The sequence below is a fragment of the Pelodiscus sinensis genome, chromosome 1, assembly GCF_049634645.1.
Source record: "Pelodiscus sinensis isolate JC-2024 chromosome 1, ASM4963464v1, whole genome shotgun sequence".
Lineage (NCBI taxonomy): Eukaryota > Metazoa > Chordata > Testudines > Trionychidae > Pelodiscus > Pelodiscus sinensis.
The window spans coordinates 279929193-279955208 of NC_134711.1; positions in this window are offsets into that span (position 1 = coordinate 279929193).

The window sequence follows — 26016 nt, forward strand, 5'->3', positions numbered from 1 at the left end:
GAGAGTGGTGATTGTAATGCTGTCTGCGTGCCCAGATCTGAAGGCATTACCTCACCAGAAACAGTGTAGAAATAAGGGTGGTAATACAATACTCATATCCAGGGCCAACCCTAGAATTTACGGGACCCCTTGTGCATCCCTCTGTATTCCCTCCACGTGACTTGTCTCTGTTCCCAGTTTGGAGCCCCCACTCTTGCTCCTCCCTCCATATGGATGGAACATTATCTGGGGGTATGTCTACACTACAGCACTAATTCTAACTAACTAAATTGAAATTAGTTAATTCGAAATAAGCTAATTCAAATTAGTGCATCTAGACCTAAAAACTAATTTGAATTAGCATTTTGCTAATTCGAAATAGCGTGTCCACATTGAGTGGACCCTGAACAGAAGTTAAGGCTGGCCGGAACCAGTACCGACAGGTTAGGACTTAGAATGTGGAGCTGCTGCCTCAGGATAGCCGAGAGCTGTGCTTAAAGGGACCCGACCCCCACCTCAGACAGACAGTTCTCAGGGTTCCCCGCTTGATTGTCTAATTCGATGAGGGACAGCAAAGCAATCCTGGCTTGGAGTGCCCTGAGTGCCCACACTGGGCACATCACAGCACTCGGCCATCAGCCCGGCTGCACTTGCTGCAGGCTGCCATCCAGAGGGACAATTGGGGGGCTGTCAGGATCCAGGAGGCCCTGCAGGAGAGCTTCCACTCTGAGGAGCCCGCAGAGCCACCCCTGTCCTCCCCATTGGGGGCTCATGCCCCATTCCTCCCTCACCTCCTTCCACTTACCACTCCCTAGCCCCCCTTCCTGATGTAAAAAATAAAGGACACATGTGTTCAAAAATAGAAACTCTCTTTATTTAACAAAACTGGGAGGGGGGAATTAACCTCTGGGGAGACTGGGAAAAGGAGGTGGGAGAGGGGAAAGGAGAGGGTGGAAGAGGGGAGGGGGAAACCTGGGAGGAGGGAGCTGGAAGGGGGAAGCCAGGGGAAGAAGGAGGAGGGGAAGTATAAAACTATGGTACGCCATAGCTTCAGTACTGTGTACAGATGGGGTCTCCTCACCTCAACCAAGAGATTTTGGCCTTGGAAAGGGTTCAGAAAAGGGCAACTAAAATGATTAGGGGTTTGGAACAGGTCCCATTTGAAGAGAGGCTAAAGAGACTGGGACTTTTCAGCTTAGAAAAGAGGAGACTGAAGGGGGATATGATAGAGGTCTATAAAATCATGAGTGGTGTGGAGAGGGTGAATAAAGAAAAGTTCTTCATTAGTTCCCATAAAAGAAGGACTAGAGGACACCAAATGAAATTAATGGATAGCAGGCTTAAAACTAATACAAGAAAGTTCTTCTTCACACAGCACATAGTCAACCTGTGGAACTCCTTGCCACATGAGGCTGTGAAGGCTAGAACTATAACAGAGTTTAAAGAGAAGTTAGATACATTCATGGAGGTTGGGTCTATGGAGTGCTATTAGCTAGGGGGTAGGAACGGTGTCCCTGGCCTTTGTTTGTGGAAGGCTGGAGATGGATGGCATGAGACAAATAGCTTGGTCATTGTCTTTGGTCCATCCCCTCCAGGGTACCTGGTGCTGGCCGCTGTCGGTGGACAGGCTTCTGGGCTAGAAGGACCTTTGGTCTGACCCAGTACAGACGTTCTTATGTTCTAAGCTCAGGGCTCAGGGTCGGGGGTCTCACTGGACCAACTTGATTTTCATGCAAACCTGGTCCTGGGTTCGCATGTGGCCTTTGGTGGCCAGGCTGGCAGCTATCCTGCCCTAAATGGCCACTTTCCTGAGCCTAGCGCAGAGATTGTGGACGTTGGAGGCCTCCCCCCAAACCTGGATGAGGTCCACCTGTGAGCTGCCAGTCTGGTCCTGGGAAGAGGCGGAGGGCTGGGTGGCAGCGGGTGGTTGGCTCATGCTGTGCCAGGTTCAGGGTCTGCTGGCTGGGTTCTGACAGGCTTGCAACTGGCACAAGCACTGTAGCCAGACCGTGTCCCTCTAAGGGCTCCGGAGCCGGGAGGGGGGCAGAAGAGTTTCCCTGGTTTGGGCCAGAGTGGCTACCAGGGCAACCTGGAAAGGGCTAGCCTCCCACTAGCTGGAATCAAGTGGCTACCCAGCCCTTAATTCGAACTACTTAATTCTGACTAGGCATTACTCCTCGTAGAATGAGGGTTACCTAATTCGAGTTAAGTGCTCCACTAGTTCGAATTAAATTCTAACTAGCAGTTTGTATGTGTAGCCCCTATTAAAGTTCATTCGAACTAACTGCTGTTAGTTCGAATTAACTTTGTAGACATACCCTGGGCGTCCAGTAGGGATGGGTTTGAATGCCTCACATACCTATTGTGGAGGCTGCCACTCAGCACCAGGGCCTGGAGCACCTTGGGAGTCAGAGTACTCCAGCCTCTAGTGAGTGGGAAGCCAGGGATGGAGGAGAGGCTAAAGGGCAGCTGCCTCAGGACATGGCAATTTAAAAGGGCTCAGGTCTCCTGGCTGCTGCCGCTACTAACACGGTAGCAGCCAGAATCCTGGGCCCTTTAAATCAGCCCTGAGTGATGAGTGGACAGTGCTGAAGGAGTGGCTGGGGAAGACTAGTACCCAGCCCCACCCCTTCCTGATCCTAGAGCTTCCCCCAATGCACACTTTGCCCAAGGGCTCAGTAGATACAGCTGTAGCCCTGGGTACAGGCAGCCTGTAGTGGTAATCAGGTAACCGCCCCTGAACCTTCTCCAATGCATATCACCATAATTTGGGGCACCACGGGGACAGCAAAAGTGGATCAGCTCCCACACATGCATATGGGAAGCTGACCCACTCTAACCTGCTGACCCAGCAGTGCCCCTAATTTTTGGGCACCCTACATAGTTATGTATTCTGCATATGGCCTTGCCCCTCTCACCCTTACTTCTGTACTGCTGCTTTCAGAGCTGAGTGGTCAGAGAGCGGTAGCTGCTGACTAAGGCCCAGCTTTGTAGGCAGCAGCACAGAAGTAAGGATGGTAACACCATGCCATGCCATCCTCACTTCTGAGCAGCCACTGGTGGCAATTCTGTCTTCTTAGCTTGATTCATGGCCAGCAGCCACCACTCTCCAGCTGCTCAGCTGTGAAGGCAGTGCTGCTGCCAGCAGCAGCACAGAAGTGTAGCAGTACCACAATCCCCCCTACAATAACCTTGCGACCCTCACATAACTCTTTTCTGGGTCAGGACCCCTACAATTACAATTACAATTACAACACCATGAAAGTTCAGAATTTAAATATCTGAAAATATGAAATTTACCATTTTTACAATTCTATGACTGTGAAATTGACCAAAATGGACCCTGAAATTGGTAGGTCCTTAATTATAATGACGTGGTTAGAGCCCTCACCTGGCAGGATGACACCTACATTCCGATTCCTGCTCCACATCAGGGAGAAGGAAAATAAACCCTGGTCCAGGTGCGTGTCTTGGCTTGCAAGCTATAAAAAAGAAAGCTAGAGTCTTTTTGCCACTATTTTATAAATGTCAAACAAAGAAAACGTGGGCAGAAAATATTTGGCAAATTTGTGTCAAAGTGCCAAACTACTTCATGTTCACCACAACTGCAAGTTTAAATGAATAAACTATTCATCTGAAACATTTAACCCAGCTCTAATTGTGAGGCACAGTGGGCTTTGTTGGCACCAGCATGTGTAGAGCAGGGCTTTACATCCTTTCTTTTTTCCATGCCATTCATCTAGTTCAGTGGCCAGAAGAGCCTTCTTTCATTAGCAGTTAGAAATATTTATAACCAACTCAAACTTAAATAAAGCCAACAACTCTATAAATATATTTCTTCTTGTCACAGCTTTATCACAGAATGAAACAAGTCTCCCTGATAAGCTGCTGTGCATGTTTCCTTAAGAGTTTTGTAGTCTAGAACGGATTACCTTAGCATAGGCTGGTGTTTCTTAAAGTGTTCCATGGCCTACTTTGGGAAAGCTGCTAATGGATCCACACCACTTAGTTTATCTAAGGGGTCTGTGGCCACAGAACCTCATGACTCCTATTGACTCTAGTTTGCCATCTCCAGACAATAGGAGCTGCAGGAAGTGGTAGCCTGGGCCACACTACTTCTCACAGCTCTCTTTGGCCAGAATAACAAACCAGAGCCAATGGGAGCCACAAGCTTCTGTGGCTACAGACCCCTTAGACACGCAAAGTGGTGTGTGGCTTTTCGAAAGTGGCCCATGGAACACTTTGAGAAATTCTGACATATGTCATAGGTGCTGACTCTGTGAGTGACTGGGGGAAAAATAGTGGGTGTTCAGCATCAACCCACCAATCAGCCATTTGGTGGGTCCGACTGATCACATCCTTCCTCTCCTCTTCACCAGGGGAGTGGGAGAAGAGTGGGGACAGGAAGGGGTAGAGCATTGGCAAGATATGCTCGGGGGAGAGAATGGGTACATTGAAGGGGGAATACTGAGGGGGAAGGAATAGGGGCTGAGGGCAGGGCCTCAGGGCAGAGTGGGAGTAGAACACCCCCAGAGAAACAAAGTCGGTGCCTGTGTCAAATGGTATTAACTGCCCCTTTCACTAAAATTAAAATATCTAACTTGCTAGTACTCCTTCTGCTTTAGAGAAGCAGTAAGTGGTGCAGCCTTTTGTTCTTCATTCCATTTATTGAACACTTTCATTTTAATTTTTTTTTTCACATGCCCACTTATTGACATTCCAACTCACATGATTAATGGGCTACTGTTGCTACAAAGTACAATAACTAGAATTGTTGTTTGCACTAGAATGTCTGATTTCATCATCCCAGACAGTGTCCCTCCTGTGGAGGTTACAAGCACTCCTGGACAAATAAGACATCATACATGATTTACTAGATGATGCATTTTGCATCATTTTCTGTCTAGGAATCTCAAAATGTTACATGGTAATTCCCACGAATAATTCTCATTCTGTTGGTTGGGGTTCAAGCAGTTCATCCTGAGGAGTTTGATATTTGAAATTCAGGCTGTGTTGATCAAAACACACCATTACTTAATTCAATTAATAGAACTTTTACATTCAAGTTTCTAGATATTACAAAATTCCTGCTCCAGAGTGGGTATTCAAGGATTTCCCATATTGAGGGCTCAATGTGATGAGGGGGACATCTCTGGATGTGTTGTGAATTTCACCCTTTAAAAATGCTTAGACACAATATATTTTGGTGTGGATTGAATGTTTTGTTTGACTTGAAATTAACTTTTCATTTACATTTTTGATTTGCCAGATTTGGGATGAGCGGTGGTTTAGAACTGCCAGGAAAAAAAACTTGTATTCACTGAGCTCTAATTCCTGCCAGAGACCTTGTTTCCTGGAAAAAGCACAGAAATTTGAACTCTGTTGTCCCCATTCACGATGGTGCTTTGTAGTACATCACTCAGTTAAAGCATATGTAAACTTGGCTTAACCAGCCAGTTAAAACTGGCTTTATGGCTGTCTTTCCTCTCTAGAGCAAATAGTTTCTTCTCTAAGGGTACATCTACACTAGCCCCCTAGTTCGAACTAGGGAGGCTAATGAGGGCGACTAAAATTGCAAATGAAGCGTGAGATTTAAATATCCCACTCTTCATTAGCATGTTCCCGGGTGGTCGCCAGTTTGGAAACTGACTAGCCCAGAATAACTGCCTGCGTCTACATGCGGCAGTCAAACGGGAGTTCGAAATAAACCCCTAACTTGAATTAGCTGTTACTCCTTGTGAAATGAGGTTTAACAGCTAATTCAAGTTAAGGGGTTTACTTCGAACTCCCGTTTGACTGCCGCGTGTAGATGCGGACAGTTATTCTGGGCTAGTCAGTTTCCAAAGTGGCGACCACCCGGGAACATGCTAATGAAGTGCGGGATATTTAAATCCCATGCTTCATTTGCAATTTCGGTCGCCCTCATTAGCCACCTTAGTTTGAACTGGGGGCTAGTGTAGACGTACCCTTAGTCAAACTGAATCTGGACCAATACATGCATACACTTGGTAAAAAGTCAGTTTACATTTCTACTTGAATAAATATTAGCAGACTTCTAGTTCTAGACTTCTACTTCTTTGTAGTGCTAGTTACTAGTCAAGTTTTGATTAAATTGTAAAGAAGTGATTCCAACACATAAAATTTGTCAGGTTACCTTTTTGACACCTTTTTAAACAAATTACAAGCTGAAGTCAACTCATACAGATTTCGTTGCATCTTTAATGCTAAAATGTGTAATTTTGAATAGTTGCACTTTGAGCTATGATGCACGTGTTTTAAGGAACTCATCACCTCGTGAGAGTTACTACTTACACAAGTTGGTGTGTTTATAACACATTACAAATGTGTTTGTAACAGTTTGTCTAGCCCTCCCTCTCTCCCCTTCAAAGCCAATATCACCACGGATGGCTATCCTGTTATGTCTATGCTGTTTTCTGAATGTATGAAATTAAGTGTAGTTGGCGTTGGTCTTGCTTTGAGCAGGGAGTTGGACTAGATGACTTCCTGGGATCTCTTCCAACCCAGATATTCTGTGTTTCCATTATTCTATTAAGTAGATTGTGATATCCCATATTCAAAGTAGTCTTGAAACTGTACATCATGGATTTGAAAAATTAAAGAAATAGCAAAATTTTAAGGTGTATGTTGGGATTTTGTGGTTCCCAGAGAGTCAGATGCTGGGCAGAATCAAGGGTCTTCGATACTTCAATAAAATTCAACAAGACTTTAACAATGTGCACAAAGGGAGAGCCCCTGGTACTAAAATCAGCCAGAGCCCCTCGAGCAAGGAGCCCCTCCCCTTGCTGTTTTATAGCACATGGCAGTTACATAACAGGTTACATAACACAAACTTCTAAACCAATTAGATTCAACCTTTCCATATATGGCTTTGTTTGTCACATGCTTGTACTTCTCCACTCCACGTGTTGAGTTCACCCCTCTCCCCTTGGCCTTTTCTAGACTGTTCCTGGGGTGGTGAGCCACAGCATGCTTCTTTATGCATATCTACTTTCCAAACCACATTTTGTTTAAAATGAACACATGCATACCCTTCAGTGTATTTTCAAGAATGTATTTACCAGATTCATGTAATGAAGTTTGATATACAATGGTCTTTTGTTTAGAAACTAGTTCAAGTTTGAAAATGCACAACTACATCAGGCGGTGGGAGATATGAGAGATGGGAAACTATTAGAGTTCTAATGTCTGTTCTTATCGTGGACAAAAATCTGTTCTCTATACTTCCTTATCAGAGAGGTAGGTTTGTTAATTAGAAATTGGTGGTGTTAGAATGTGGTTATGCTGTGCTGCTTTTGCCAGGGAACAACTGGGGTGCATATTGAATTATACTTAATTTAGAAAGAAATTCAAGCGGAGGAGTATGGCGATAGGATTAATGTGAGTGGTCTGTTGATTCTGTTATTAATAATGAAGTACTTAGCACACCCATGACATTGTGTAAATAGTAATGAGGAAGAATAAGAACACTTGCTGAGTATAATGCTTTATTTGTTCAAAGTGCAGTACAGAGAATAATTAACCTTTGCAGGCCCCCCTGGAACATAGATAGGCATTTTTTATCCCACTTCACAGATGAGAATCAGACATGTTAAATAACTTCCTGAGTCTATGTGGTGAGTCTGGTGGCAGAGCCAGTGTCAGAAATCCAACTACATTTGAAGTGATTCCCAGTCCAAATATAGGCCATAATTCTTCAATGCACCCTGGGTACGTCTACACTACAGCGCTAGTTCGAACTAACTTAGTTCGAATTAGTTAATTCGAACTAAGCTAGTTCGAACTAACGCATCTAGAACTAAAAACTAGTTCGAACTAGCGTTTTGCTAGTTCGAACTAGTAAGTCCACATTGAGTGGACTCTGAACAGGGCTTAATGATGGCCGGAAGCAGTGCCGGCAGGGCATAAAAGGAGGACTTAGAGCATGGAGATGCTGTCTCAGGCTAGCCGAGGGCTGCGCTTAAAGGGTCCCGACCCCCACCCCGGACACACAGTTCTAAGGGGTGCCCCGCTTGCAAAGAAGTTCTGGCTTGGAGTGCCCTGAGTGCCCACACTGGGCACATCACACCACTCGGCCATCAGCCCGGCTGCACTTGCCGCAGGCTGCCATCTGGGGAGAGGGAGTAATTGGGGGGCTGCAGGAGAGCTTCCACCCCCAGAAGCCCGCAGAGCCAGCCCAGTCCTCCCCATCGGGGGCTCGTACCCCATTCCTCCCTCACCTCCTTCCACTTGCCCTTCCCTAGCCCCCCTTCTTATTGATGTACAAAATAAAGATAACGTTTCTTCCAACATTGACTCTGTCTTTATTGAACAAAACTGGGGGAGACTGGGAAAAGGAGGTGGGAGAGGGGAAGAGAAAGGCTGGGAGAGGGGAGGGCAACTAACATGATCAGGGGTTGGGAACAGGTCCCAGATGAAGAGAGGCTACAGAGACTGGGACTGTTCAGCTTAGAAAAGAGGAGACGGAGGGGGGACAGGATAGAGGTCTGTAAAAGCAGGGGTTGGGTGGAGAGGGTGCATTCAGAAAAGTTCTTCCTGAGTTCCCATAAAGAAGGACTAGAGGACACCAAAGGAAAGGAATGGGTAGCAGGCTTGAAACTAGTAAGAGAAAGTTCCTCTTGACAAAGCAAATAGTTAACCTGTGGAACTCCTTGCTGCAGGAGGCTGTGAAGGCTAGAACTAGAACAGAGTTTAAAGGGAAGTGAGATAAAGTGATGGAGGTTGGGTCAATGGAGTCCTATTAGCCAGAGGGTAGGAGTGGTGTCCCTGCCCAAAGTTTGTGGAAGGCTGGAGAGGGATGGCACGAGACAAATGGCTTGGTCATTGTCTTCGGTCCATCCCCTCCAGGGTCCCTAGGGTTGGCCGCTGTGGGCAGACAGGCTACTGGGCTAGATGGACCTTTGGTCTGACCCAGGACGGCCATTGTAAGCTCAGGGCTCAGTGTCGGGGGTCTCAGTGGACCCCCTTGATTTTCATTCACACCTGGTCCTGGGTGGCCAGGCTGGCAGCTCTCCTGCCCTAGACGGCCACTTTCCTGTGCCTAGTGCGGAGATCGTGGACGAGGTCCACGATGTCCGCACTAGCCCAGGAAGGTGCCCGCCTCTTGCGGTCCAGGGCAAGCTCCCGGGAGCCGCCAGCCTGGTCCCGGCAAGAGGGGGTGGGCTGGGGGGCATCGGGTGGGTGGCTCTGTGCCGTGCCAGGTGCAGGGTCTGCTAGCTGGGTGCTGGCAGGCTTGCACCTGGCACGGGCACCGTAGCCAGCCCGTGCCCCTTTAAGGGGTCCGGGGCCGGGAGGGGGGCATAGAGTTTCCCTGGTGTTGGCCAGAGTGGCCACCAGGGAAACCTGGGGAGGGCTAGCCTCCCACTAGTTCGAACTAAAGGGCTACACAGCCCTTAGTTCGAACTAGCTAGTTCGAACTAGGCGTTAGTCCTCGTAAAATGAGGTTTACCTAGTTCGAACTAAGCGCTCCGCTAGTTCGATTCAAATTCGAACTAGCGGAGCGCTAGTGTAGCGCATAGGAAAGTTAGTTCGAACTAACGTCCGTTAGTTCGAACTAACTTTCTAGTGTAGACATACCCTCTCTGTGGGTAGGCACTTGCACAGGGGGTGGGGATTCTTCAGTTGAAGTCAGTCAAATTCATTGCTGATTTGGGGCCTTAGAAGTAGCATAACACTTCACTCGTGAAGGCCCTGATTCAGTACAGACTTTAAGCACACTTGTAACTTCGAGCAAGTGCCTAGTTCCATCAGATTGTGCACACACACTATGTCGAACTGGGCCTAAGGATGACAGCTGGTATTCATTGTTAGTGTTTACACAGTAAAAGCTGATCCACAATTCTGCTGCATTCCTTCAGCAACAGATCAATGGTGGCTTATGAATCAGAGCAAAAATGGTGCATATTTCAGGGTTCACCACATCACGTGCAACATAGGTCTTCAGTCTTTTTTTCTGTAAGAAAAAACAGTTAAGAAGGAAACAAATCTTTGCATTTTCCCCTCACACCAAAGTATGAGCAAGTCTCAAATCTGTAAGAGTTATGGAAATATCCGAGTGCACTGGACTTTTGAGGTTGTATTAAGTTTAGTATTTCAAATATGATTCAAGGCATATCTTTGACCTTTTCATGAGAAGGATTGCTTTTGGTACAGGTTACAACCCTGGCAGCCCACTGCAGTGTGGGGCTGGGGAACTTTGGCTGGCTGCAGCAGCATGGAGCCAGAGTCTGGAGAATCTCAGCCTTCTGTGGCAGCAGAGGACTTGAAGCCAGAGAAGCCCGGCAGCATGCGCCAGCATCAAGCCAGGGAAACCTGGTCATTTATGGCAGTTTGTGGCTAGAGGCTAGAGAAGCCCAGCAGCACACAGTAGTGTAGAGCCGGGGAAACTTGGCTGTCTGCGAAAGCGTGAGGCCAGTGTTGGGGCCGGAGAGCCCCAGCTGCCCATGGCTGCCCGGAGTTGAGGGGGGAGCGGCAGCATGACAGACAGCCTCGCTGGGGAGGGAGTAGGGGGCCAGAGTCAGGTGGACAACTGACTCTGGACAGGTGGCAGGGGACACTTTCCCTGGTCCTGCAAATTCTCTCATTTGGGACTGCTCAGGTCCTGACAGTGCTGGACCAGGGAGGTCCAACTTGTATTAAATATCTTTAAAGGTGCTACATGTCTCAGATGCTGTATCATTAAGGGAATGCCGGATTTCAGTGATCACAGCATTGATTATGGTAACAGTGATTTGAGACATTTATTCTTGTTGGCTATTTAGTTGCGTCCATTTAATAGATGTGGTGAAAAAGCTGATGAGAAAGAATATGTCTTCATTCAGATAAAATGCTTTACTTCTTTATTTTTTTCTTAAAAGAGACATGATTTCTGCTTAAAGGCAAGGTTCAATTTCCTTTTTAATGAAATAAGACCATAAACAATAGCAATTCTGAGATATTACTCACAATTAATGCATGCCCATTATAACTTTGTGATTGCTCCCTTTGGGCAGCAGTCAGACAGGAAGCAGGTAAGTGGCTGTTTTTACAAATAATGACAAGGCTGCTTTGTTAATTATCCAGCAGGGGGTGACCAATTCCCATCTCCATATAACGAGATACTGGGAATCATTTCTGCAACATGTAAGCCTCTGATGCATTGAAGATTTGGAGAGTTATGGTTTTCTGAAACAGAGGGTTTCATTCAGCAAGCTAATATACTACTGCTGTTGCATTAGCAAATGATTTTTATCCCATTAAAAATCCTCTTTTGTTTTGTAACAAGGCAAAGGGATCTGAGTATCGTTAAGGTCACTAAATGGAGAGCTTTACTCTGCATTGTATTTTTCAGCATATACGGCACCTTTTATCACAGCAGAACTAAAGGCATACTCTCAGGAAACATTAGTGTGAAGTATGACTGTTCCATTTCTGAATAAAACTCTAAAACATTTATAGAACGAACAACAATTTCATACAGAGGCACCATTTCCATTTATGCACAGTACATGTGATCAGTCATTCCATTCTTTTGTGTCAAGTACTTTTATACCTCTTTCAGAAGAGGCTCCTTAGAGTGGGTAAAATGATTAAAGGTTGCCATGGTTTCCCCCCCCCCCTCAAATCAAGGACACTACATTTAAAACTACCAATCAGAAGGTTGGAAGGAAGTCTCCTCCTTTGATTTGTCAACTCGGGAGGCATGTTTTGAATTGAAAAAGGATATGTCATTTTGCAAAGAGAGATTAGCATTAAGTCCACAGTGTAAACAGCTTGGATGGAAAAAAGGAAGCTGATTAGCAATTCAAGCATTATCTTTTCTGAAAAGAAACTGATGGCCAAAGAGTCCTGGCATTCCTCACCTTTTGTTGACCATCTGTATCTATGAGCTTCCCAACAGCGATCCAACGCACTTGAGGACAGAAGAGCAGAAGGGCATAGCCTCCTCTACAAGAGAGAGAAACCAAAAGCCACGCTAAATACCATCAATTAAAATTCATTAGTCCTGCAGGAGATGCCCATTAGAGTGTTGAGCATGCACAGATGCCGCTATTACAAGCATAACACCCATAATTAGGCACCAAAAGTAGGAGGACTTCACAGCCTATTTAGCAAAGATATGGTCTCTCTGTTCTTGCATAAACTTCGCCATAACTTTAATTGCAGTAGATTTTACCTACACTCGTCAAAAGAAATATTGTCTTTTCTTTTATATCTGCTAGAACTGTTACTTTCTAATTAGGTTTAAGACACATAACAAAATAGATGAGATTACTGCATGGAAAAAATGCTGTGCTATTAGAAGTGCATTAGTTATGATAGATGTCTATACTTAGTCAAGAAAAATTAAAGCCCAATTTATTCTTTTACATTTTCATGTTGGCTGTCACTACAGACTGATGACTCGTCTTTTGAGAGCAGCTGTAATGCTTTAAAATAAATAAAAAGACAGCTATCTGCATGTGAGTTGCTGGTAAAGGCTTTTTAGTTACATTTAGGCCTGCCTTCTAAAAGTCTCACAGGTGTAGTAAATCGCTTTCTCTCTCTCTCTCTCTCTCTCTCTCTCTCTTCACATTGGAGAGGAGCGAAAATGGCATTTGCCTAACAAACAGCAGTACTTTCAAATAAATATTTCATCTATTTTTGTTCTTTTCTTTGTATTTGCTACATAGTTAATTGGACCATGGGCTATTCTATTAATAATGTTTATTCCATATCCCCACAACACAGGCCGGGCATTTAAGGCAAAAAGGGTGCTGGGGCTAGTCGAGAAAAGCTGAGGTGAGCCATCATGACTCTCTCCCTCCCATTTTGAGCATGGTGCTGAACATTATAGTCACTGACATTTCACTTCACTCTCTTATTCTTGCATCTTTTGAAATTGTATGGATTTTGTTTTAAATATCAGAGTTAAAATGTAAGGAACAATGACATTAGAGGGCAGATGAAGTCATCATCAACATGTTCTGCTCTGTCCAGATGGAAAAGATTAACAAATTAGATGCAAAAATTTATTTCCATTGTTCTAAATCTTACATGCTTAGGAATGGGACAATGAAAAATACAAGCGATACAGAGGTTGCCAGAAAAATAACTGTTAAATTAGGAAGGCTGAAAAAGGACAGCTCTTTTCATCCAAATGATTGAATCCATTGAGGACCAGGCTGTTCTGTAGGTTTGGTGTATGAAACGCTCTCAGTAAGACACCATTCATTACGCAGTTTCATTAGTAGGGATATCAACGTATAGTCAACTACACAATTAACCAATAAGCCTGTCTTATCGGTTAATACTGTCGACTACACGCATTCCCCCCCAGCCGTTGCTGCCTCTTTATGGGAGAGGCAGGAGCTGGTGCCCACAGGCACTGGATCTGCCTGAATTCCCACCCCTGTGCTGCTGCCTCTGATCTGATAGAGAGGCAGCAGCACGAAGGGTTGGGGGGGAGGTAGGAGCTGATATGCATGGGGAGATGGCTTTTCTGGGGAGCAGCTTCTGACCATGTGGAGCTCAAACCCCCGGTGGACAGGGGAGATGCCACCCTGTGCTGCCACCTCTGTATCAGAGGCAGCAGTGTGGGGTGGCAGGTGGGAGCTGGTTTGTGTGGGCAGCTGGTTTTTATCTTAGCTCCCCTTGCAGACCAGCTTCCACCTGCCACGTGAGCTGCTGCCTCTGATAGAGAGGCAGCAGTGGGGGGAGGCAGGGGGCTCTCGGGGTGGGACTGGGAGCATACTGGCTGTCAGCCCATCTCTGGGGACTACTGAATACTCATGTTACCACTAAATTTTAATGCGGTTACATGACTATTCAATTACATGTTATCTAACATACCTAATCATTAACACAACCCATTTTTATTTCAAATAGTAGCTCATCTTGAACTCAGAGAAATACAGTCACATAATCTGGAAAAAATCTAGATGTGAATTTAAAGAAAATTAACTATTCTGGTTTAATTTATTGTGTGGTTGAGTATTTTGGAATAGCATTACAAAACTGGGATTCTCTGATCTGGCAGGGCCACTGATGTTGCTGGACCAAAGAACCTGGGAGGCCAGGAGTGGGAGCCAGCCAGGAGAATTCAGGGCTGGGGAGCCATGTCTGGTCCAGCAATATCTGGGTCAGGCGGAGGATGCAGAACCCCAGACAGGTAAGGAACCCCCGGCACAAGTGGGGCTGGGGAGCCCCACCCCAGCTAGGGAACCCCCAACATCAGCAGTGCCAGGCAGTGAATTGGGAGTCCCAGCCTCTGTCAGGGAACCCCCGGTGGCAGGAGGGCTAAGCAGCGGACAGGCGATCCCGAGCCGGGGAACCCCCCAGCAGGAGCAGGACTGTCTTCAGCAGTGAGGCTGATGGAGACTGGGGGTATGTCTACACTACCCCGCTAGTTCGAACTAGCGGGGTAATGTAGGCATACCGCACTTGCAAATGAAGCCCGGGATTTGAATTTCCCGGGCTTCATTTGCATAAGCCGGGCGCCACCATTTTTAAATCCCGGCTAGTTCGAAACCCATGCAGCACGGCTACACGCGGCACGGAGTAGCTAGTTCGGATTAGGCTTCCTAATGCCCCCCTCTGCAAGGCCAGAGCCCCTGCATGACACCCAGCTGCTGCTCCATGGTGGGCAAGGCCCAGGCGCACGGTCCCTGGGCTCCCTCTCCCCCCACCTCCCCGTACACATAAGGGGAGCATGATGGCACTCACATGTGGAGCCCTCCTTGGCCTCGGACGACACAGCCGATGTGCTCTGTGGGATGCCTTGGGGGTCCTGGGTCCTGGGCAGGCTCTCTGCAGGCTCCTGGCTCTTGGCGTCCTCCTCCTTCTCCTCCTCCTCTGTATCAGGGACGGGTCCCTCTTCCCCGGAGTTGATCACCATCCGGGGGGCATGGACGGCGTGAACCCCCAAGATGCAGTCCAGGGCCTCAAATTGGGGGCAGGTCTCCTGGTCATCCCCTGGCTTGCAGGCGCTGGAGTAGGACTCCCGCAGGACCTTAATTTTGCAGTGGACTTGCTCCCAGGTCCACATGTGGCCTCTGGTGGCCAGGCTGGCAGCCATGCGGCTGTAGAAGGCCATGTTCCTGTGGCTAGTGCGGAGATCATGGACATTGGAGGCCTCCCCCCAAACCTCGATGAGGTCCACAATCTCCGCACTTGACCAAGCAGGCGCCCGCCTCTTGTAGCCCCGGGCAGGCTCCTGGGAGCCGCCAGCCTAGTCCTGAGAAGAGGGGGAGGGCTGGGTGGCAGCGGGTGGCTGGCTCATGCCGTGCCAGGTGCAGGGTCTGCTGGCTGGGTGCTGGCAGGCTTGCAACTAGCACAAGCAGTGTAGCCAGACCATGGCTCTTTAACGGCTCCGGGGCTGGGAGGGGGGCAGAAGAGTTTTCCTGCTTTGGCCCAGAGTGGCCACCAAGGCAACCTGGGAAGGGCTAGCCTCCCACTAGTTCGAATTAAGTGTCTACACAGCCCTTAATTTGAACTACTTAATTTGAACTGGGCGTTAGTACTCGTAGAATGAGGTTTACCTAGTTCGAATTAAGCGCTCGCTAGTTCGAATTAAGTTCGAACTAGCAGTTTGTATGTGTAGCGCCTATGAAAGTTAATTCGAACTAACGGCTGTTAGTTTGAATTAACTTTGTAGTGTAGACGTATTCCATTTTTTGAGGAGTAACATTAGTTCGGACTAAAGGCTTTAGTCCAAACTAACACGTCCCGGCGTGCACTTCCTGGTTCGAATCAGCTGTGATTCGAACTAGCGCGCCGGCAAGATCATGTTAATGAAGTGTAGGATATTTAAATCCTTCATTAACTACTTTGGTCGTCTCTATTTACATCCATAGTCCGAACTAGGGATGCAGTTTAGACATACCCTTAGTAGACTAGAGATAAAAAGCCAATTATTGCACCAGTGATTGATTAAATGATTGATTGATTCTTAGGTAAAAAAGGATAGAGAGAGGTAAGTATCACTAGGCGCTGGAATCTTTTATGTAAAGCTGAAGGAACTAGGAATGATGGAGGTTGTTGGGAAGGGTGGACTTTTCTAGGGAGAGAACTGAAAGGGAGGCTGTATTACGTGTAGATTGTGGGGAAAAAGCATAAGGGGGCTTAAAGGTAGGAAGTGGCTCAGGGAAACAGTATAATGTCTGAAGAAGCAGACCTAGCTACTTAATACAAGGATCCGGAGCCCTGGATAAAGTAGGTAAAGATGTCAGGTTTGACACTTCACAATGTAAATGTCATGTTATTGAGAGAAAAAAATATTGAGGTTGATTCAAACCTGCTTGTGAAAGGCGCTATGCCCTTGTTCTATCAGTGCTTGCTGTATCTCACAAGACCTCTTTTAGGAGAGGGCAGCTTTTCTTTGCAATTGGAGCCCAGCAGAGCAAAAGGCATTTGGGGGCTGTATCACAATAGTCCCTGGGGCCATTCTACTTTTGGAGCTTTCTGTCCCATCATTTGTAGGTGTCTTGCAATATCATGTTGAGTGGCTTTTTCATCACTGAGGGCTGTACAGCCTAGGCTCTGTTTTTAGAAGTCAACATAATGTGCGTTGAAGCAAGCTGCCTATTGTTGAGAAAAAAAAAACGTAACTTTCACGGTGCAGATTCTTAAGTGCAGATTCATAAGTGCAGAAACCTACATGGGGGTTAGGAAATTGCCTGTGAAATACAAGTAAAATTATTTCAGCTAGCGTGGCTATCATTGTGGACGCAAAGCACATCTTAAGGTAAGATGACTCCAGCTGTGCGTTTTACATCGATGGAGTTGTGTACCTTGAGCCGACTAGTGTAGACCAGGCCATATAGACTAACAAATGTTATATCTTGAACTTTGGTAGGTAAAAACCACATATCTGATGAAGTGGAAAGCTCATAATATACTTGTTAGTCTCTTAGGCTATGTCTAGACTGCAGAGTTTTTCTGGGATACCTCTGGTATTCCGGAAAAGCTCTGCTGCATCCAAGGAATGCATCTGCTTCTTCAGAACAGTTTCTGAAAAAGCAGACGTGTTCTTTCAGCATCTGTGGATTCCAATCGGTGAGAGGAATAAGGGATGTTCCTTAATAAAGATAGACGGGCCCAAATTTCAGAAAAGCCTCTTTCAGTAAAAAAGTGGAAAAAGATACGCAAATTGCGATTCGCAAATAGCATATGGTGCCACAGGACTGCTTGTTACTCTTAACAAGGAATGTGAAAGGGGAATCAGCATAATCTAATGTTCATGGAGTTGTAATTTAAACATACATTTGATTTAGTGGCAATTACTACATTTGCTACCCAGAGATATTTACTATTTGACCAACTAATTTAACTTTTGGAGTCAAGACTTTCACAATGCATAAACCTCCTTTGGATGAATTATGATTGGTATATAGACAAAATCTGCCTGAGAGGTGTTTTCTGCTGATACCTTTTTTATGCAGTTAGCTACAGTGGAAATAATAATAATAATAATAAAGCCTAGCTGAGCCTCCTATGAAAGTTAAGAAACAGTGTTGTACAAAATTACACTTTGATTGAAGTGCAAAAGTTCAACTAAAAAGCAGCTAAATATATAGTAAATAGCCCACATTACTTAGTAATTAAAAATGTCAATTTATCATACACTATATTCTTCTAAATAGCCCACATTACTTAGTAATTAAAAATGTCAATTTATCATACACTATATTCTTCTTGTTGACTTCCATTTTTTATAAAAGTAAAAACAAAATTATAGGTATATTTTATAGAGTCATAAAGAACTACTGAAGGATCATTGTAAGCTATAGACATGCATGGAAAATGGAAAGGAAGAGATACTGGATTTATATAACAGGAGACACCAATATCAGAAATCAATTAAACTAATTGCAACTAACCATAAATAGCTTATTGTAACCATAAATATAATGTAAGCCAAATTAAACAAAGAAATAATAGTGAGAAACTTACACAATGAAATTGTCACTCCAGCCACAGGTCTAATAATTTTCATCACATAGACTGTAATATGAAAAAATATAATGCTTGAGTATAAAGAAAACCTAGTATGTTATATGTGCACTGAATGAAAATAACATAGATTATAAATAAACTGTAAAATTATGAGGGTTTTTTTATTCTGCCATTTAAAATCTGTCAAACACAAATATCTGCTACCACTATTAACATGAATAAACATAGCAATTAAAAAGAAACTTTAAAAAGGGGGCTATTATTGAGGCTGTAAGACAATTACAAATCTTTTTTTTTAAGTTTCAAGTTATAGTTATGCAGATTCTTTTCTATTGTAAACTAATTTTGTAATCGGTTATATTTTTCTTTGACAGTTTGCTTGAGGATATCTTTGTCCATTTTTCTCTTTTTAAAGGAGAGTGTACTTTTCATGAGCCATGCATACCAGATGTAGGGATTTCCATTTAAACACCAACATTTACCCAGTTTATTGTGTAGTCTATCTAAGAGATCACACACTTGCTTCCTACTTGAATTAGGATATACTCCAAGTGGGATAGCTTGGGATATGTTTACTTTTGAATTGTGATAACTGTGATATACAAATAAAAATATTTTCTTAAATTAGATTTGCTTCCAAAAATAAGCATATATTGTGAAAATGAATACAACTAGTTGAGTTTGTTGGGTCTGAGCCAACATGCAATAAAGTAGTTAGATTTTTGATAGTTTCACTATGTTGACTGAGTGTTATTCAAGGGAATTATTAGGAACCCTTTATGCATAGACATTTCAAATAAAGTGCATTCAGACTGTCTGAAGGAACCAATGGACCTGCTGACTCACCCAGCTCCTTGTTAATGACAGTCTCCAGTCAACAACCTCATAGCCTCCAAACTATTTAGATCTGTTAAAAGAAATTTCAAAGGCAAAGAGGTCACATAAGCACATAACTGTCATTGAATGTCAATGATGTCTGGGTGCGTAACCGCTCTGGGTCTCTGAAAATACCTCTATGATGACGGTGTTTAATATTTTAAATTACCATCAGGTAAGCATATTAAGGCTGTTTGCTTACCCTGTGTTATGTCTGTTGCTTATACTTTCTTGTTATAGGTCAACATTGTATATAATGGTTGTTCAGCAGGATGGAAGGAGTCCCAATATACACACTTCACAATGTAACCCCATACATATCACATACATTCTTATTCCATATAAACCATCTTGATGTCTAAGGGCATCCTCACCCAAGCATGCTTCCAAAGTTTATCTCATAACAAAAAAAGCAAACAAGCCAACAAATCATAAAACAATCAAAAGAGTTTAGAATTTCTTTCTTTTAGCACAATGTGTGAGTTACTTTGGATTGCTACATAACCATCTTCCTCTAAAGCTATGTTTCATTATTGCAATGTCATTGTTAAAAGAATTTTGTTTACTGAGTTCTTTAATACATTCAAGATGCCCTTGTCTAATGCAAAATATTATGTTCCTTAATAGGTTTTTGTTATGGCTGCTGTTAGGGGAAAAAAACCTTGATGGAATTAGACAACAAACTGGGTAGATAATGTACCATGTAGGTGACTTAGCATATACAACATGTGATTTAAATTTTAAATTTATGGCCTCCTATAAAAGAGAAACATATTAAAATAATTTCTTCCTCTGATCATTTATTTATCCATTGCCCACTCAAATGGAAGAGAAATCAGTAGGTAAATATGCCCCTTTATGATCTAGAGCTGTGTAAACAATCAGTCCTCTCATTTCCAAGGGCTGTTGCCACAGATTTTCTGTGTTCCTTTTTCCTCTATTCTTGTTTCAGCAATTCTTTGCAAAGTTCACTGAGGTTCATTAGCTTATCTGAAGAAAATGCGACTGGTACTTTTGAGACAGCTTCTTTCTGTGACTTTTCTAATTAAATCCCTTCCATCAGACAAAGAGCTGCCCTTTTTACTTGACAAACATTTGTTCTAATTTGGCCTTGGTTGGTTTCTCAGTACTTTTATTCACTCTCTCCCCACCCAGTGCACTAGCATCTGTTAGTCACAGGATCACACTGGCTGACATTTACTCTGAATGTGATTGCTTATTAAAATATTTCAGTGTTAGACAAGATTATTTGTTGTAAAATACAATAAAGCAATTCCAGTATATTGGATGAGTACTCTCTAAAAAAAAAAATTCTAGCACTTCAGTACATAACTCTTAATGTACGTATTTAAAGACATACAATTATATTAACCATTCTTATTGTTATTTTTAAAGCTAATAATCACAGATTAAATGAGAAGTCTCAATACATAACAAGGAAGTTCACTGTATGTATGAGAGGCTACATTCTTAAATGGAGGACATCTCTCCCACATTACCAGTGTTCTCAAAAAATATCAGTTTCAAGAGCTCGAACTTCTGTGAATTATCATATTGGACTGGGATGGGGGAGAAAGTTCAAAAAAAGTTTAATCAAAACTCTTTTTCACAAACATCAGAAAATCCTGGTCAAAGCTTTCAGAAGTCAGATAGATTGCTAAATAATTCTTCGGATACACACTTTTCTCCTTACATAAAATAATGCTACGTAAGTTTAAGTGCTCACTAAGGAACCGGCAGTCTGGATTTTCAATTTTCACATTGGACTATAGGAAGATATGCTCAGTCAGTGACAAGAATTGCTGTATACAGTTTATTCCGCTATTCTTTAACATTCTCCAGTGTCATTAGCTTGCCAGCCATGTAGTCTGTAAGTAATAGGTTGCAATAGCAGCTGAAATTGACAAGTGCTTAGCCCAGAGCATGGATTGAATGTAATTCATAGGGTTCCTGAGTTAATTTCCAATACCTATTTCATCAAGACAGACTGATAGATGGCTGCCAGCATCTTCTGGCTTTATCTGTAAATCCCAATGTCTTTTACTGCCATCATTCTGTGATTTTTTGTTGTTTGTGTTTTTTTTCTTTTAATTCCTTGGCTTTCTTTTACTCCTCCCCATTTCCTTATTCTATAGGCACATCATTCATTTAGATTAGAGGCCCTTGCAGCTAAATGCAAGACCTTCAGATGTTATTGAAGTGCATTTTTCCATGTGGCCCTGTTTAAAGTGATGTTTCTTTAGGGACTACAGGTTGAAATATGAAGTTATCTGTGAGAGTAAATCTGAGCTGTTGGACAGATGGTGAAGTGTCAGTGCATCCACAGAAATGCATTTCATTTTTATATAGGGAATGCATTCAGTCAATTTTGGCTTGAGAAAACAGTTGCTCTTATTGCATCACTAGCGATTTTTGGGGGAGGCGGTTGCAGGTCAATAGTTAAGTCAATAAAACCGTAATAGATTTTTAATAAATTCATCAATAATCTGAATATATAGAAAAGAGGCACAGTACAGAATAAGGAAATAGGGAATAAAATGCCATACACTTTTCAGAAAAGAAAGAAAAGAAAGGTTGACCTAGTGAAGTTATACAAATTTCATCTTTAGGTAAAACACAAATACCATTTGCTATAGATTATGAAGCTTAATTTCTCACCCATAATCTACTTGAGCAATAAGAATTTGAATGAAGTTGGGTAATTAAACTGTGCAAAGTAACACCCACTCCTAATATAGTGACACAAAGCTTTGGAGCATGCTATAAACTGTAGAAGTATTTTGTTTATTAATTAGTCCATTTAACTTTCTGTATTAAAAAACCCCATGGATTTAGGGTTTTTTCTTTTTTCTGTATAGCTGTGATGAATTAGGTATGGCTGCAAATTTACTTAGTCAAAGCAGCTTCACTTCTGGTGTGTAACCAAACAAAGTTTTATGTGGTATAAATCAGAAGAATTTATAATCTTTCCTGCAAATTTAGCTTTCCTTTATTATAATCCCGATCTAGTCTTTTAAGTAAGGCTTAGAGAATTTTGCCTTTGCTGATTCCTTTATGTACATGCCACATGAGAGGAATACACTTTAAATGTTTTTTAAAAAAAGAAGTTATTTAAAAAAAATCTTATATGCTTTCTATCAGACCTGTCATGTATTGAGCCACATCTCAATTGGTGTAAACCAGCATTATCACTAGAGCAACATCAATTTATACCAGCTGCTGATCTGGTCTGTTGTTTATTTTTATGTGAAAATGATTGAGAGGCCATGTTTATATACTAAACCTACCCAACAGTACCAAAGTACCTTTGGAGTACTGGATCACAGGTCTTAATCACCTGATGAATGTCACTACAAGTGTAAAGGAACCTATGGTTATTGGACTCCTTTGATAATCATGTCAATAAATACTGGATTTGCAAGGAAAAACATAACCAGAAGTAGCATTTTGGAGGGCATTTGGAATCAGTTTACTAGCCTCTATGGACTCCCACCACCATTGGTAATCCTCACCAGAATCAATAGGACATCAGATAATAGTATTGTAATAAACTTAAAAAACAACAAATGGTCTGGTAGCACTTTATAGACTAACAAAACATGTAGATGGTATCATGAGCTTTCATGGGTACAGCTCACTTCTTCAATAATAGTTAGGCCCTGTTCTCCTAACAGAAAACTCAGATGTTTCTTAAAGTAAAAGAGTTATTTGTTTAAGACATTTTGTAACATCCAGAAATATTCTGAAGTTTTAGCACAATCCATGTAAATTAAATCTGTTAATTTTGAATAGCTTTTTGTTAAGAAAAGAGCAGCAAAAAGCGTCATTGCAAACTAAAATGCGAATAATTACTAGCACTTCAACAAAATTTATTTTACAAGAAGAGGGTATTTACAAAAGGGTATTTCTTCTAATTTGTTTTGGAGTCTATGACTTGCATAGGAAGACACCATACTTTATGGCTGCATCTAGACTGGCATGATTTTGCGCAAATACTTTTAACAGAAAAGTTTTTCCATTAAAAGTATTTGCACAAGAGAGTGTCTATACCGGCATGTGCCTTTGCGCAAAAGATTTGCTTTTGCACAAAAGCATCCATGCCAGTGTAGATGCTCTCTTGGGCAAGAAAGCTCCAATGGCCATTTTAGCCATCGGGCTTTCTTGCGCAAGAAATTAACGTTGCTGTCTACACTGGCCCTCTTGTGCAAGAATAGTTGCTCAAGCGGGCTTATCCCTGAGCAGGAGCGTCAGAGTATTTGTGCAAGAACCACTGATTTTGTACATTACAAAGTCAGTGTTCTTGCGCAGATACTTGCAGCCAGTGTAGACAGGTGGCAAGATTTTGCGCAAAGGCAGCCACTTTTGTGCAAAGTCATGCGAGTCTAGATGCAGCCTATAGAAATAGAGTACATGTATTCTATTTGGAAATGTTATTTTGATTTGTAGAAACTTTTATTACCTTTCATAATAGCTGACCCAAGTTCAAGGAATCTGGCCTGTTTCCATCAAATAATCAGCTACAAGGAACAGAGCTATTTGGTTGCTTATCTGGGCTGACCCTTTCCATGTATTATGTAGAAGATGCAGCTTGTTCATTTAAAATAAAAATAAATTACTAGTAATTCAAATGCATCTGGAAAGGAAAAGAGATGCATTCTGATAAGTGTTCATGATTGGAATACCCAAACTATCTGGCTACCAGAATTGTTCATGGGTACTTCCCTCTTACTGGCTTTCATAGTTTAGAAAAACTGAAATGTTTGCTTTTCAAGCCTAAATTGCCATACACAAGTATTTCATAAAGGGCACTGAATCAATGGAGCCAAAACAATTTAAGCTGCAGATGCTCCAATAAATTTGCCCCTGGCTATTCTGTGACTTGCCCCAGATATACAATTTCCATTCATAATGCTACTGAGTGATATATGGTAAAATTTAAACACAGTCTAATGTAGAATATTTTTCTGTTAATTTTTTTCAGTTGATGCTATTAGACCAGTATAGGCAGTCATGACTATCTCAAGCACTGAGCAGTAATAAAGTTTGGTGTGCCATAAAAGTCAGTGGGTATCAATTCTGGCTTGCAACTTGACAAGCAAACCTAAAAACAGCAGGTGGTGGGTAGCTATTTCATGCCTTGGGAGGCAGAAAAAATGATGGAACTTAATATTTGAAGGATGGCTGTTCATATTGTTTCATTTCACTAGTTGTAACCTGACATCAAATGGTGGAAAAAGCAGTAGTTCCAAAAAACCTCAGTTTTATAAAATGTTTTATATAAGCTATTTACAAGGTCACCTTAAGTTTCACTACAAATCTACAGAGATTCTCTGCTTTTTCAAGATGCCATTTCAACTCCATGTGGCTTCTAAATTATTTCAGGAAAACAATTTTTGCTAGCAGTGTTTATTCCAGAGTTCGTTTTTTTAAAGGATATCCTGATAAAATTCAAGACACCATTTTATTACCTTATGCTATAGTTAATTCATAATCAATTTTTGTCAAGATAAGCAATTTGATCTAACTTAATAGAGTAATAAGATCAGTTGGAAGAGATAAAATTCATTTGATTTAACATGACCCTAAGTGTAGATACTGCTCTACCTGGTATTGGTGCTGTTAAATAGTTTCTTGGTACATTCTATCTTCTGAGTGAAAGAAAACAATGGACATACATAGATTTTATATGAATGTTCAATAAGTCACATTATACCAGTATAATTGCATTCACATTAGGAGGAGGGAAGTTGTCTTTGCTTTAACCATATTATTGAAAAATCACACCTCAACTAGAACAGTTTTATTGTTATAAAAATGCAAGTAAACCAGGACTAAGGTTTTGCAGACAAGCTTGATTTTAACCATTGGGTTCCTTAGAATTACTCATGATGAGTTTAAAATTAAACAGGTGAGCAAGGCCAGAAGTACATTGCAAAATAGCAATGTCTATCAGGGATATAATGAAATATGAATTGTGACCAATATAGCTGTAATGGCTAAAACTCATAGGATATGTCTAGACTACATGGCTCCATTGACAGAGCTATGTAGATGAGTTTACTAGACATAAGAAAATGAAGCGGCAATTTAAATAATCACCGCTTCAATTACATCAAAATGGCCACTACGCTGTGCCGATCAGCTGTTTGGAGGCACAGGGCGGTAGTCTGGACGTGCCATGGTCGACAAGGGAAGCCTTTGTCAACGGCCCCGGTATGCCTCGTGAAATGAGCAAGCAGATTCAGGACAAGGTGAAATGCATCAGGTGAGGGATTACCACCAGAGGTAGGGAAGCATTATTGCCATCCAACAAAGCACTGGTAAGACCTCCTTTGGAATACTGAATGCAGTTCTGCTCTCTCATTTTCAAGAAAAGTGAATTCAAATTAGAACAGGTGCAGAGAAGAGCTACTAGCATGGTCAGTGGAATGGAAAAACTACCATCCAAGAAGAGTCTTAAGGAGTATGGCTGGCTTTCCCTAAATTAACAAAGACTGCAAGGTAATATAATTGCTTTCTATAGAGACACCAGATGCATAAATATGAAGGAGGGAGAGATGTGATTTATGTTAAGTACCAGTGTTGACCGGGGAACAAATTGGTATTAGCTGGCCATCAGTGTGTTTAGGTTTGAAATCCGATAAAGTTTTCTAATAATCAGAAGCTTAAAGTTCTGGAATAACTTAGAAGGGGACCACCAAGGGCAAAAATCTAACTTATTTAAGGTTGAGCTTGAAAAGTTTATGAAGGGAATGACTGCCCACAATGGCATATGGCTAATATGTGACAGCTAACAGCAAAAATCCCTAGTGGCCAGAGATGGGGCACTAGATGGAAAATTACTACGGAAAATGGCTACTACAGAAAATGGTTTCTCAAGTGTCCGGCTGGTGGGTCTTCTGACACATTCAAGGGTCAACTGATTTCCATATTTAAAGTTGGGAAGGAAATTTCCCCCATACCATATTGGCAGATATCCTAGGTACAGAGAAATGTTTGTATAAGATGATAATTTAGAGATGTTCCTTCATAAGGAACATCTCCAAATTCCTGTCTTCTGCTCTGGAGGTGGGAGTTGGGAATACCATGTGGCTGTGTGCAGCTGTTCACCAGAGACACTCTCCAGTCTGTTCTATTCCTTTATCATTCACTAGTTTGCTATTTAATGAACCCCAAGTGTGATTCAGGATGTCAGAAGTGCTGAATAAAAAGGAAACTGCAGTCATTTTG